The sequence below is a fragment of the Panicum virgatum genome, chromosome 1K (genome assembly GCF_016808335.1).
Source record: "Panicum virgatum strain AP13 chromosome 1K, P.virgatum_v5, whole genome shotgun sequence".
Lineage (NCBI taxonomy): Eukaryota > Viridiplantae > Streptophyta > Magnoliopsida > Poales > Poaceae > Panicum > Panicum virgatum.
The window spans coordinates 6,431,860-6,443,197 of record NC_053136.1 but is presented as its reverse complement, the minus strand read 5'-3'; the positions used below and the strand labels follow the sequence as shown (position 1 = coordinate 6,443,197).

General features: G+C 47.4%; 1 long non-coding RNA gene across 2 annotated transcripts; it reads left to right on the top strand.

The window, feature by feature from the left end:
- The first annotated feature begins 6,137 nt into the window (after positions 1 to 6,137).
- LOC120673623 lies at positions 6,138 to 9,795 on the top strand. Of its 2 annotated transcripts, none has more exons than XR_005674714.1 (4): positions 6,138 to 6,359; positions 6,807 to 6,882; positions 9,090 to 9,301; positions 9,456 to 9,795. It is a non-coding gene; the product is annotated as an uncharacterized LOC120673623 (long non-coding RNA). The 2 variants fall into 2 exon arrangements; XR_005674737.1 differs by having other exon boundaries at positions 9,436 to 9,795.
- Positions 9,796 to 11,338: the final 1,543 nt, after the last annotated feature.

Sequence of the window (11,338 nt, the reverse complement as noted above, 5' to 3'; positions counted from 1 at the left end):
GACTAGAGGCCCGGGCATGCACGTCCTGCAGTCTACTATCAGTGTCCCGTTACTTTGTTATTACTCTTTCCATTCCAAGAAAAATGCAACTCTGGCTTCTCAAAAAGTTTAGCAATTTAAATTTGATCAAATTTATAGAAAAATCACTAATATTTATATCTTCAATATATTTATGAAATACTTTACATAACTAATTTAATAATAATAATTTCGTAATTTAAATACTAATATTATTTTTAAATCAAATTTGAAATTGTTTGAATCTGAGTTATTTATTAAAAAAAAGAATCTGAGAGTTGCATTTTTTTTGGATGGATGCTTCGTCCGTTCGGAGTCTTAGCTCTGATGAAACCCGTTCTGGAAGCAAAGTATGGGGAGAACCGGAGAAGGAACGAAAAGGAGGAAGCATCCGGCTCGAATTTGCCTGCGGCGCTTGCGTCCACACCGGAGCAGGGCAGGCAGGACCACGGGGGCCGGCGCGCATGGCGTCAAGCCGGCAACTGCACGCGGATGCGGCCGTCGATCCCGTCCCCCGGATCTCCACTGTCCGATCCGGCTGCCTCATTGTGATTCTCTCGAGACTTTTTTTTTTGGCAGCGCAAAGGGCAACCTGTGGTTGCTTGGGTTTGGGTTCCCCGTCCCTGATGGGAGATTCGGAAATGGTCACGTCCTAACATGTGCGCCGCGCCGAGCTGGATGCAGATGCAGAAATGCTGTGGGCGGGTTTAGTTACCAAACCAAAAAAATTTTGATGTCAAATCAATAGTTTGATCAGATGTCGGGAGGATTTTTCGGACACTAATTAAAAAACTAATTTCAGAACTCACCTGGAAACCGCGAGACGAATCTTCTGAGGCCTTTGACCGCATCATTAGTACAAGTGGGTTACTGTAGCACTTATGGCTAATCATGCACTAATTAGTCTCAAAAGATTCATCTCGCCGTGTACATCCAAACTGTGCAATTAGTTTTGTTATTTAACTACATTTAGTACTCCATACTGGCGTCACTGGTGATGGCCCCTCAGATTAGGTCGCCGCCGTGGCTTTCTGTGTCAACGCAACGCGCAGAGAGAGAGAGAGGAGCTGATTACGACTTCAAAATAGCTCCGCTGGCCTGTCTATACAGACACTCAAAGTGCATGACGTTTGCCATGACTTCTCTCCATTGGTCCCCTCTAAAATGGCACGGGGAATAAGTTAGTTAATGGTGCAATTCGTGATTAAGGGGAAGACTGAAGAGAAAAAAAAGGTAAACTTGCCTAGAAGTTGTACAGCAACATGTAGTTCGAAAATTGCAAAGTAAATAAACACAAGCAATATATTTTGAGTTCGAGGGAACACGATGTCAACATGCAACACACCGGCCAACCACCGACCGCCTTTTGATTCTTGGCGTTAGAGTAGGCGCGCGGTATGGAAAACAATTTCGCAGGTTGTTTCGCAAATTTTTTTAAAAAAACTGCTTGCAACTAGCTAGTGCTTACGTAAGCCTGCTTGCTCAGAGTGTTGCCGGGCCTATAATACTCTTCTCCAGCACATGGAAAACGCGCTTCCCGTGCTGCTGCGTATGCATGTTGTTGCTGTTCGATTGTTTTTTTTTTGCTTTGCGCGCGTCTTAGAAATGGTAAGTCCACTTGACTTGGATTCCGAACAGCAAAGGATTATTGGTGCTGGTTCTTATGTGCTTTCGCATGGATTTGTTGTTTCTTCTCTAATATCTAGATAGTACACAAGAATAGAATGCCATACCGTTACGGCCACGTGTTGATGGGTACTCCTAGAGGGGATACTTAAAATCCACTCCAAAGAGGGGTCGTGTAATAAGATCGAAAGCAATGAACTACCGTTCTTCTTTCTTTGCACCTCGATTCGTTGCCTTCACTACTCTTGCACAGTAGCATCGCCCATTCTACTGACGCTGTAAATGAAAGTTTTTTTCTACCCGGTATCCTGTCCGGGGCACATGTCGGCAAGCATTATTCAGAGTTTTCCATTGCTCTGCCGTAGGCACGCTCGGCACGGGCTGCTGCAAAGGTCAGGAGAGCCGAACTGATCCTTACGTAACTGCGTGCGTCCGCACGGCCGTCCGGGCCGGGTCTCCCGGTCCCGCCGGTCGCGCGCCACCACGCCATCGATACGCGCGCGCGGCGTCACCGGCACTGGCATTCTGCTGGACCCGACCGAGACCGACCATATCCCAGTCGTCGTCTCGTCGTCCGGGCAGGGGCAGGGTGCATGAGCGCATGCATGCACCACTCGATCCGTGCGTGTCGGCACGGCGGGCGTGGCTGGCAGTGGCCCAGAGAGTCCACGCCACCCGGCCCCGCCCGCCGCGCCGACGACGCTCGCGCCCGCGCCGTCGCGCGCGCTCGGCGGTCGTCCTGGCCACGCGCCAGATCGGCCGCCTGCATGCCTACAGTTTACTTCACGTTCCATATCGCGGCGCCTTTTTGCCTTCCTGTCCCGTGCGTGCGTGGACGCGGACGCGGCCTGTGATTGTGAACACGACAGGTTGCTCCAGTGGGGGTGTGAACGCACGTGCAGCCATGCAGCTTTTTTTTCTTTCTTTTTTTTTAAACTAGCAAGGTGGCCCACGCTTATTTTATGATAATATTTGGCATCCTTTTAACATAAAATTAATTATATTCAAATCAATTTATTTCATTATTTTACTGTTAATATTTTGTCAAAATAGCCCAATTTATAATATCACCTTTCTATCACCCTAAATTTCATGTACTTGTTATTACTTCACCTCCAAAAATGTAGTGACCACACAAATAGCACGTCTATATTTGTTCTATTATATTTTGGAATTATTTATTCAATTTAAATTTAGCCTTTTGTTCTAATAAATTTTAAGTATTTATTTATGAGTTTTTTTTACAATGATGGTAAAGTACCAAGGGTACTTTTAAGTACTTTTATCTTGAATTTTTTCTAAACGTTAATCTATGGAAAATATTTTAAAAAATTAAATTAAATTAGTGTTCAGTCCCACTTTTTAGTACTTGGTCCCACATTTTGAAAGTACCAGCTACTTTTCCCTAGGTACGTACTTTACAAAAACTGGCGTCTTGGTCAATTGTTTGCACTTGACAAATGGGTGCTTTCAGTTGCACTATCTTTCCATCATTGGGGCACCACTGTGATGGACATCGTGCTAATATCATGCCTAACCTATTTATTTTACCCTTTTCTAGCAAGCATGTTTGCCACGGGCGGCTATGTAACATGTCCACCATTGTGATAGATCTTGGGTCGTCGTTCCTTGTTGGTTGAGGTCCCACACTGCTCTTTATCCATTCACTTCACATCCTTCTCAGTCTTACATCGTTCTTTTGCTCCCTCGTTTCCTCAGCACTCAGCACTGTATTAAGCCCTCATCTCAAATATTTTCCTTCTGCTCAAGGCTATGTTTGTATTTAATATGAGGCTGCAATTTATTTTAAATTAAAGTTGTACTCTTGTACTTTACCCGGTATTAAAAATAATATAAGCAGCTATATATCATATGGTCCCACTAGGATTAATGATGATATGTTCTCTACCTTTTTCACTAACATGTTAATTTATATCCTCTATAAGCGAATGCCATGACTTTGTATCACACTTAAGTATTAATGAAATAATTAATCATGTGGGGTTTTTTTCAAAGAAACACTGAATGTTGATTTTCTAATAACTTAACCTACAAATAAATCTACGTAGCAACATCGATCGTTTGGTTTTCTTTCCTTCTTCGTAATGTAAACATTATTTGACTGCATAGCTTATGAAGTCTCTAGTCTTGAACCGTTGATGTGATTAATACATCATTCTGACGTGGGCCTCTGATAAATGACAACATCGTAGATTTTTCCTTTTCCCCACAAATCAATATAGCAACTTCTAATCCTTAAAACGAACGGGTTCAACATGGAGAGCATTGCTATAACCACCTACAAAGCAAAAGGGCTTCGGAAGAGAAGCAGTACCTGCAAAGATTAATACTTGCAAATTAAAAATAACATCACATTCATTCTAATTTGCTCTAAATTCTCATATTAATTGGTGAAGAGAAAGTAAAATTTTACAGCATTTATTGTCATGGGCCTAATGATAACTCTATTTGATTGGATGAGGTGAAAAGCGGCTCGTGTGTCTGTGTGTCATGTGTACTTAGGCAACAAACACGGTAGCTGGTTGGAGTTTACAGCCGGGATCAGTTTAAGCGGAAGAGGTTGTTGTTTGGTGGTCACCCGGCTCCTTGGACGGGCTATCCATTGATGGGAGGGAACTATTGGATGATTAACGGAGGGACGGGATGTGCTTGATGCCTTGATCTCGCTCGCTCGCTGGCCGTCTGGAGACCTCGCCAGCAGGAGAGGTGCCACCTCTCTAGAATCTAGGCTCGGATGCGGACGACGGCCCGACAGAATGTTGCCCCCACATGCGCCGCACATATCTTTGATTTCTTCATCATATCGTTTGAGTACATTTTTCTTATTTGATTCTGATCAGCTTGTAAGCTGATGTTGCTGTAAAACTTTAACTGTGCGCGCATGCAGAGGCTGGAACATCTCCTTTTTCTAAAAAGAAAATATGCACTGCACATTGACAGCCAATCAGGCGCAGAGCACATTAGTAATAGCTGAATACATTACGGACGGCATGTATCAGCGACCGGCTTCGATCCATATTGAAATCAGCTTTAGGTTCTTTTTTAATTCCATATTTAGATATATTTTGTATTCGATATGGATTTCTTGGATTAGTCTAGACCGTTAGATCTTCATAAAATTCAACGGTGCAAATTCTTCTTTTTTTTAGATTAACGTGAAAATTTTTAGACCTTCTAGACAAACGTGGTGGTTTCTTCTAACACTCTATATATATAGAAGATTACCACCATTCGCACGAAGTTAGGACAAGTGAGGGAACCAGCACTGTACTCCACTGTTGAACCTTGTAAAATGGCAATTGTCTACCGAGTGAGAAACTGAGAGCCTATTTGTTTTAGCTTCTGAGCACTTTTCGATCATTGGTTTTTAAGATCTCTAAAAATCAAAAACTTGAAAGCTAACACCCTCTCATGAGCTTTCCGGCTTAGGGTTTTGGGCAGCTCCGGTGTGCACTTTTTGAGGGTGCCTATAGAATCTTTTTAGACTAGCACTCTGACTATACACCGGAGAGGGAAGGTGCCAGCGGGTGCTTGTTTTCTAACCCGGTTCCAACAATAAATTATTATTCTTCAATAGTGACTCAACAATAAATAAAATTTCTCCACACTTTAGCAGAGGAAGGAACGGACATATATTTTAGTACGGTAGGACCCACCTTAGCATGTTCACACAATTTCTTCACACCGGAGCGGAATGAGATAGTTTAAAGAAAAGCTAATGTGTCAGATCTTAGCACTAGGTGAGATGGTATACACTGTGGAAGCTCGGGCATCTGATTTTTGAACATTCCAATAGTTAGTACTCCCTCTGTTCCAAATTATAAGTTGTTTGATTTTTTTGACATCAAGTTTGACCACTCGTCTTATTTAAAAAATTTATGAAAACATAGTCAAATTTAACTCATTATTGAAGAACTTGTATTGATGAAGTAAGCCACAACAAAAGAATTGATATTTTGTACAAATTTTTGAATAAGACGAATGGTTAAACTTGAGGTGAAAAAAGTCAAACGACATATAATTAGGAACGAAGGGAGTAGTTCAAAAGCTTCCAGAATCTTAAAAAAAAAGAGAGGCAGAGAGTACAAGTGTACAACAAGTCAACAACCACGGAGTGTTTAGAACACAAGAATTCTGCATCACGCCCACGGTTGCTGCAGCACTTCTCTGTCGCAGTCGCAGTGCAGTATTCCCACACTGCCAGGCCCACTCCTCTTCTCTGTTAAGCTTGACGGACGGCCCATTAGAAGTGTGGACTTCAAGCCCATTTTCCGCAGGCTTCTTCCTTTTCGGTGGTCGGGGCAGTCTAAGCCCATCACGTTTGAATAGGCCGGGAGGAAACGCTCAGTCCATAAACGGGCCAACAAACAGTTACCGAGGAGACTTGGGAAGGGAACAGACCGCGATGACGCCCACACCACGTGTCCCTGTTCCTTTCCCTCTCCCGGCAGCCGCTGCCGCCGTGTCGCCAAAAGCGCCCAAGCCCACCTCCCTCACACCGCTCCCCGCCCACGCGCCGCGCTAGCAAAAGCCGCCGCCCACCGCCGGTTCGAAATCCCAAACCGGAAGCCGCCCCGCACGCAGCGGCAACGGAGGGCGCGGAGTGCGGGGGCGCCTCTGCGGGGTCGCTTGGCTTCAGCGGCGCGCGCGGAGCGGCCGCGGCACGGGCAGCCCGGCCGCCTCCCGCTCTCCAGGTCGGAAGCACACCCGGTCCCCTCGCTTCCTTTTGAAACCCCGGTTGCCTGCTCTGCTTGGTTCGGTCGGATCGGCTGCTGCATTGGCGGCAGGGGTGGATTTGCAGCTTGTTTAATTATTTGGCGCTTTTTTCTTCTTCTTCTTTTTGTGGGGACGATTCGTGCGGTTTGGGATCGTCGGAGCTGCTCGTTTCGATCGCCGCGGTCTCCGGTAATCCGGTGGTTTTGCGGCGGGAAATTAACCTCCGTTTCTGTGTGCGGGGAGCAGAATTTTGGGCGTCGGGGAAGGAACGTGGCGTAGTAGTCTTTGTGTCTGAATATGTCTGATTGATGGGCGGTTGCTGGAGGAATCAGTACCACCGCAATCTCTACGACAAGCAGCGCTGGTAGTTTGTGGCGACTCGTAGCATCATGTTCTAAGAGCGCATGTTTGGATTTCGTTTTCAGGTAGTCCGATGGTTCTCCGGATAAGCATCCAAATGGCTAATTCGATCGAAGCCACTTGATGGAATTAATAGGACAGGTACATCCATCTGTTTGAAGTTTTGCCATCTCAACATTTGTTTTTCCCCTTTTGCGCTTGATAATAATTGTGCATTTTGGGTAGTGACATTCTAAATATAACAGTTGTCTTGGAGGAATCTCTACTGTACATCTCTTCCCTATTCCCTCCATACCTAAAAAAATCTGACGACACGGTCTCCAAAATACAACTTTGACTTCTTATTTCTTTAAAAATATTTATCAAAAAGTGATATATGTATACTTTCATAAAAGTATTTTTCAAGACAAATCTATTCATATAATTTTTACATTTTCAAACTCAACAACTTGAGAGTTATTCATGATTTATATTCTCAAGATTTGACTCAAATATTGTCCAAAACGTCAATTATTTTGGGATGGAGAGAGTATGTTTTTAGTTCCGTCTCTGTGCTCATATCCGGTGGTTAGGTGTTATAAACTTGTATAATATAAATATATACTCCATTTGTACTGTCGTCATTTTGTCTTGACCAACATTTATGAATCCATTTGAACCCGAAGTGAACACTTGAAAAGGATCGGGTGCTCTAGCCTAAGAGGGGGAGGGGTGAATTAGACACTCTAAAAACTTAGATCTATGACTCCAACTATGATTTCCCCCTTTGGCTTCAACTAGTTTGCACAAAACTTAACCTAGAACAAGCTATCTAGATGTGCAACTATGGTTGTTCTAGTGTGAAATCCCTATCCCAAAAGAGTTTAGGAACCTATAGCCTTTGCTATCAAGAAACTACTCTATGAAAATAAAGGCAAATAAATTGCTAGTATGAAATGCGTAAGCTTAATGAGCGGGATAGGAGATAGCAAACTCTTGACGCGGATGTTTATTCCGTGGTTCGGTTAGCCACAAAGGCACACCTACATCCACGTTGTTGTAGCACTCACTAAGAGTATTGCTACTCGGCCACCAAGTCTATTCCGTGAACACTATCACGGTCACCTTGGCCCCGGGTTCCACTAAGGAGCTTCTCCACAAAGGATGGGGTCTCCACGTCCCCCGCACAAAGTTTCGTCGCCGCTCCACACCAAGTCGGAGGGTCGATGATGTTGCCGGCGAGCTTCACATCTCCAAGGGGCCGGCACACCAAGCTCTTCTTTTTGGTTCACTAGAGAACCACAGCACAAGGGCTCAAGGCTTTGCAAACTCACTCACTAAGAGCTAATTCTTTACACAACACTATTAAAGTGTACTAAGGGCTAAGGATATGAACACTAAGCTCTTGGATGGCTTGTAGTGGTTCTTGGGTGTGTATTTGACTTCCTTGAACTCCAGCAAGCTCAAAATGACTGAGGTGAGGCGTATATATAGGCCACCAAGTCTTGTAGCAGCTGCTCCAACGGTCAGCAGAAATCCGTTCATCCGATGCCTCTGGCAGGGGTAGCGTCGGTTCATCCGGTCACTCTAAGACCCGAAGTAGCCGTTGAGCTCCTGACAGCTGACACAGTGATCATCGGTTAAACCGATGCTTACCCGTCGGTTAAACCGGTCACTCAAAGCACTCAACTAGCCGTTGGCCTTCTTCTCTTCTGCTAACGTCATTACACCGGTGCTTTGCTCCGATGGATCACCGGTTCATCGGGTGCTGAAGGATCTTCTCCTGGGCGCTTGACATCGTCTCTGGAACATAGTATGCCCAATGCACCGATGCTTGTCGTGATGCCGTCGGTTCAACCGGTGCCTCACAAACACCAGGACGTCGGATCTTCCGACAACCATCGGATGCACCGATGCTTAGGCATCGGTTCAACCGGTGCTACTAATTTCTGCAGAACTCTTCCAATTCAGTGTTTCTTTGAGTTCTTTCTTCGTGTTTTGCTTTGCATGACCTTTTTACTTCATCCCTGGGATCTAAAAATGTTCTCTTAACAAAACCATTAGTCGCATTGATTGCGTTGTCATTCGATCACCAAAATCACTCGAAATAACATAAATGGTGCCATGTTCGTTACAACACTTATATTATATCTGCTCATTACTGCAGAGTTAGTACAATCCACTGCTTGAATGTCATGTCTAATGAGTATTAAATAATGACAGCCAAGTCTTATTTAATTCTGTTCCAAGTTGAATTTGTCACGGATCCTTTTTTTAAGAAAAACAATCAGCTCATTGTCTTCGTTTTCTTCTACTATCAATTAAAGACTGAACAATGGAGAGGGAATGCATGACTTAATTATTATTAGGAGAATACCAGTGGGTGGAGGAGGAGCTGTTGAGGACTTGAGGCGGGACTGGAGCTCGAGAAGGAAAAACAGGGCCTTTTGTACCATTTGCAACTGCAGTTTGGCCAAACTGAGGTCGACAGTTCAAGCTCCGGCCTCATACCAAGGGAAAGCTACTGCGCAAGGTGCACTTTGGGCATTGACTGTGTGGGACCACAAAATATACGAACAAGGTATAAGATCAATTTGCTTGCCCAGTAATTTGACCTGCCTTAAAATAAAGTTCTTCCGATCCATGTGTATTCCTTATGATTCTTTTGGGGTCATTGTTTTATTTTGATCGTGTAATACTTATGATATAGTTTAGGTTTTTCTGTGCTTTTGTAGCTGTACTCGTCATAGAAGATGATGAAACTCTCTTGGATCCTCATCACTTGCCAACTTCGGCAGTTGCTAGTTTCTGCTAATATAGTAAGGTAATCACGTGCAACTGGATTATAATATAGCATGAGTCGTGTGGTGATGATAACAAACTGTGGTCCTTTAAGTTTTGTAAAGTGCACCTTGCAGTCTTGCACAGTAGCTTTGTTAAGCAACCCTGAACAATCATGTTCATGGGCTGATAGTACAAGTGTTAACTGAAAACAACTTTGTTTCGTTGTTTGAAAGCTAATATTGTGCATATATTTGTTCCGTGCTAGTCAACATGACAGGGTACTTACTGGTATTTTACAGTTCTCACTGGAAGATTCACAAATTCTTACTTGCCATTTAGTAGTCAAGTTGTTTGTCCACACTGTTGGTGTATATTGAGCCCATGTATAGAGGCACATCTAGAGGCCCATGTATAGGAACTATATATCCCATTCTTCTAGGGTTTGGAGGAATACAAGTCATTATTCTCTCCATCATGGTATCATTAGTCTAGCGTTAGGGATCCCTCCTCTCCCCTCCCTCCCCTCCTCCCAGCCGCCGGCGCCCCTCCTCTCTCCTCCTTCCCTCCCCTTCCCTCCTCTTCCTCTGCTTCAGCCTCCTCTGCGCTGGGCGCGCCCAGATCTGCGCCGCCGCCGCCTGCTCTACTCCAGGCCGCCACCGCCAACCCTTGGCGCGGCCCGGCCGACGCCGGCCCCTGGCGCGGCCCAGCCGCCGCCCTGGTGGCCGTGCAGCCGGCGCCGGACGGTGCTGCGGCCGCCGCCGCCGCCGGGGCCGTGGGATCCGCCGCCGCGGGCGCCGCCGCCGCTGCAGACGCCCCCGCCGGCCCCCTGCTGCTCGAGCAGGGGCCTCCCGTGCCGCCTGCTCGACGACAACACCGCCCAAGGTCCCCTGCGCGCCGCCGCCCAAGGTCCCCTGCTGCTGGCGTGGGGGCTACGGGGACCCAGCAGCGCGCCGCTGCCGTCGATCCGGCCGCCCTGCGGGCCGCGGCGCAGCTGCTTTAGGCCGTGGCGCAGCTGCTGCAGGATCCCGTCGTTGCCGCTGCGGCCCACCGCGCCGCTGTCGCTGCGGGCAAGCAGCCTATCGCTGACGCCGCGCCTGATGCACCGCTCTCCGTCGCCGCCCTCCGCGAGTAGCAGGCCAACGCCGCTCTCGCCGCGGCCCTCCTCGCCGCCAAGTCGGAGGCTTCATCGGCCCAGGAGCGGGTCCGTGTGGCTGCCCTCGCCTTGGAGCGCGAGCGCGCCATGGGCGTAGCCTCCGCTCTCCGGGTCGCCGAGGTGGAGCACTTCCTCCGCGTCTCCTCCGGCTGGCCCGTCGTCCCCGAGCCCGGCGTCTCTTCCTCTCACCAGGCCCCGCCCGCTGGATCTGGAGCCTGGTACGACCCGACCGACCCCATGGTCGCCCAGCTCCACCTCCAGGCCACCGGCATCCAGAACATCAGGGCCCTAGTCACCGTCCTCCTCGACCTGACGTCCTCCTCCTACGGACGCTGTCGTGACCAGGTCCTGCTCGCCCTCCGCCACTACGCCCTCGACGACCACGTCCTCCTCGACACGCCGATCGAGGTGCAGGACGTGGCGTGGCTGCGCCTCGACAGCGTCGCCATGTCCTGGATCTTCGGGACCATCTTCCTAGATCTTCAGGACCTCGTCAGGACCCACGGCGGCACCGCGCGACAGGCTTGGGTGGCGCTCGAGGGGCAGTTCCTCGGCAACGCCGAGTTCCGCGCCCTCCAGCTCGACGCCACCTTCATTACCTTCGAGCAAGGGGACCTCTCCGTTGGTGAGTACTGCCGGTGGATAAATGGCATGGCCGATGCTCTTCACGTCCTCGGGGAT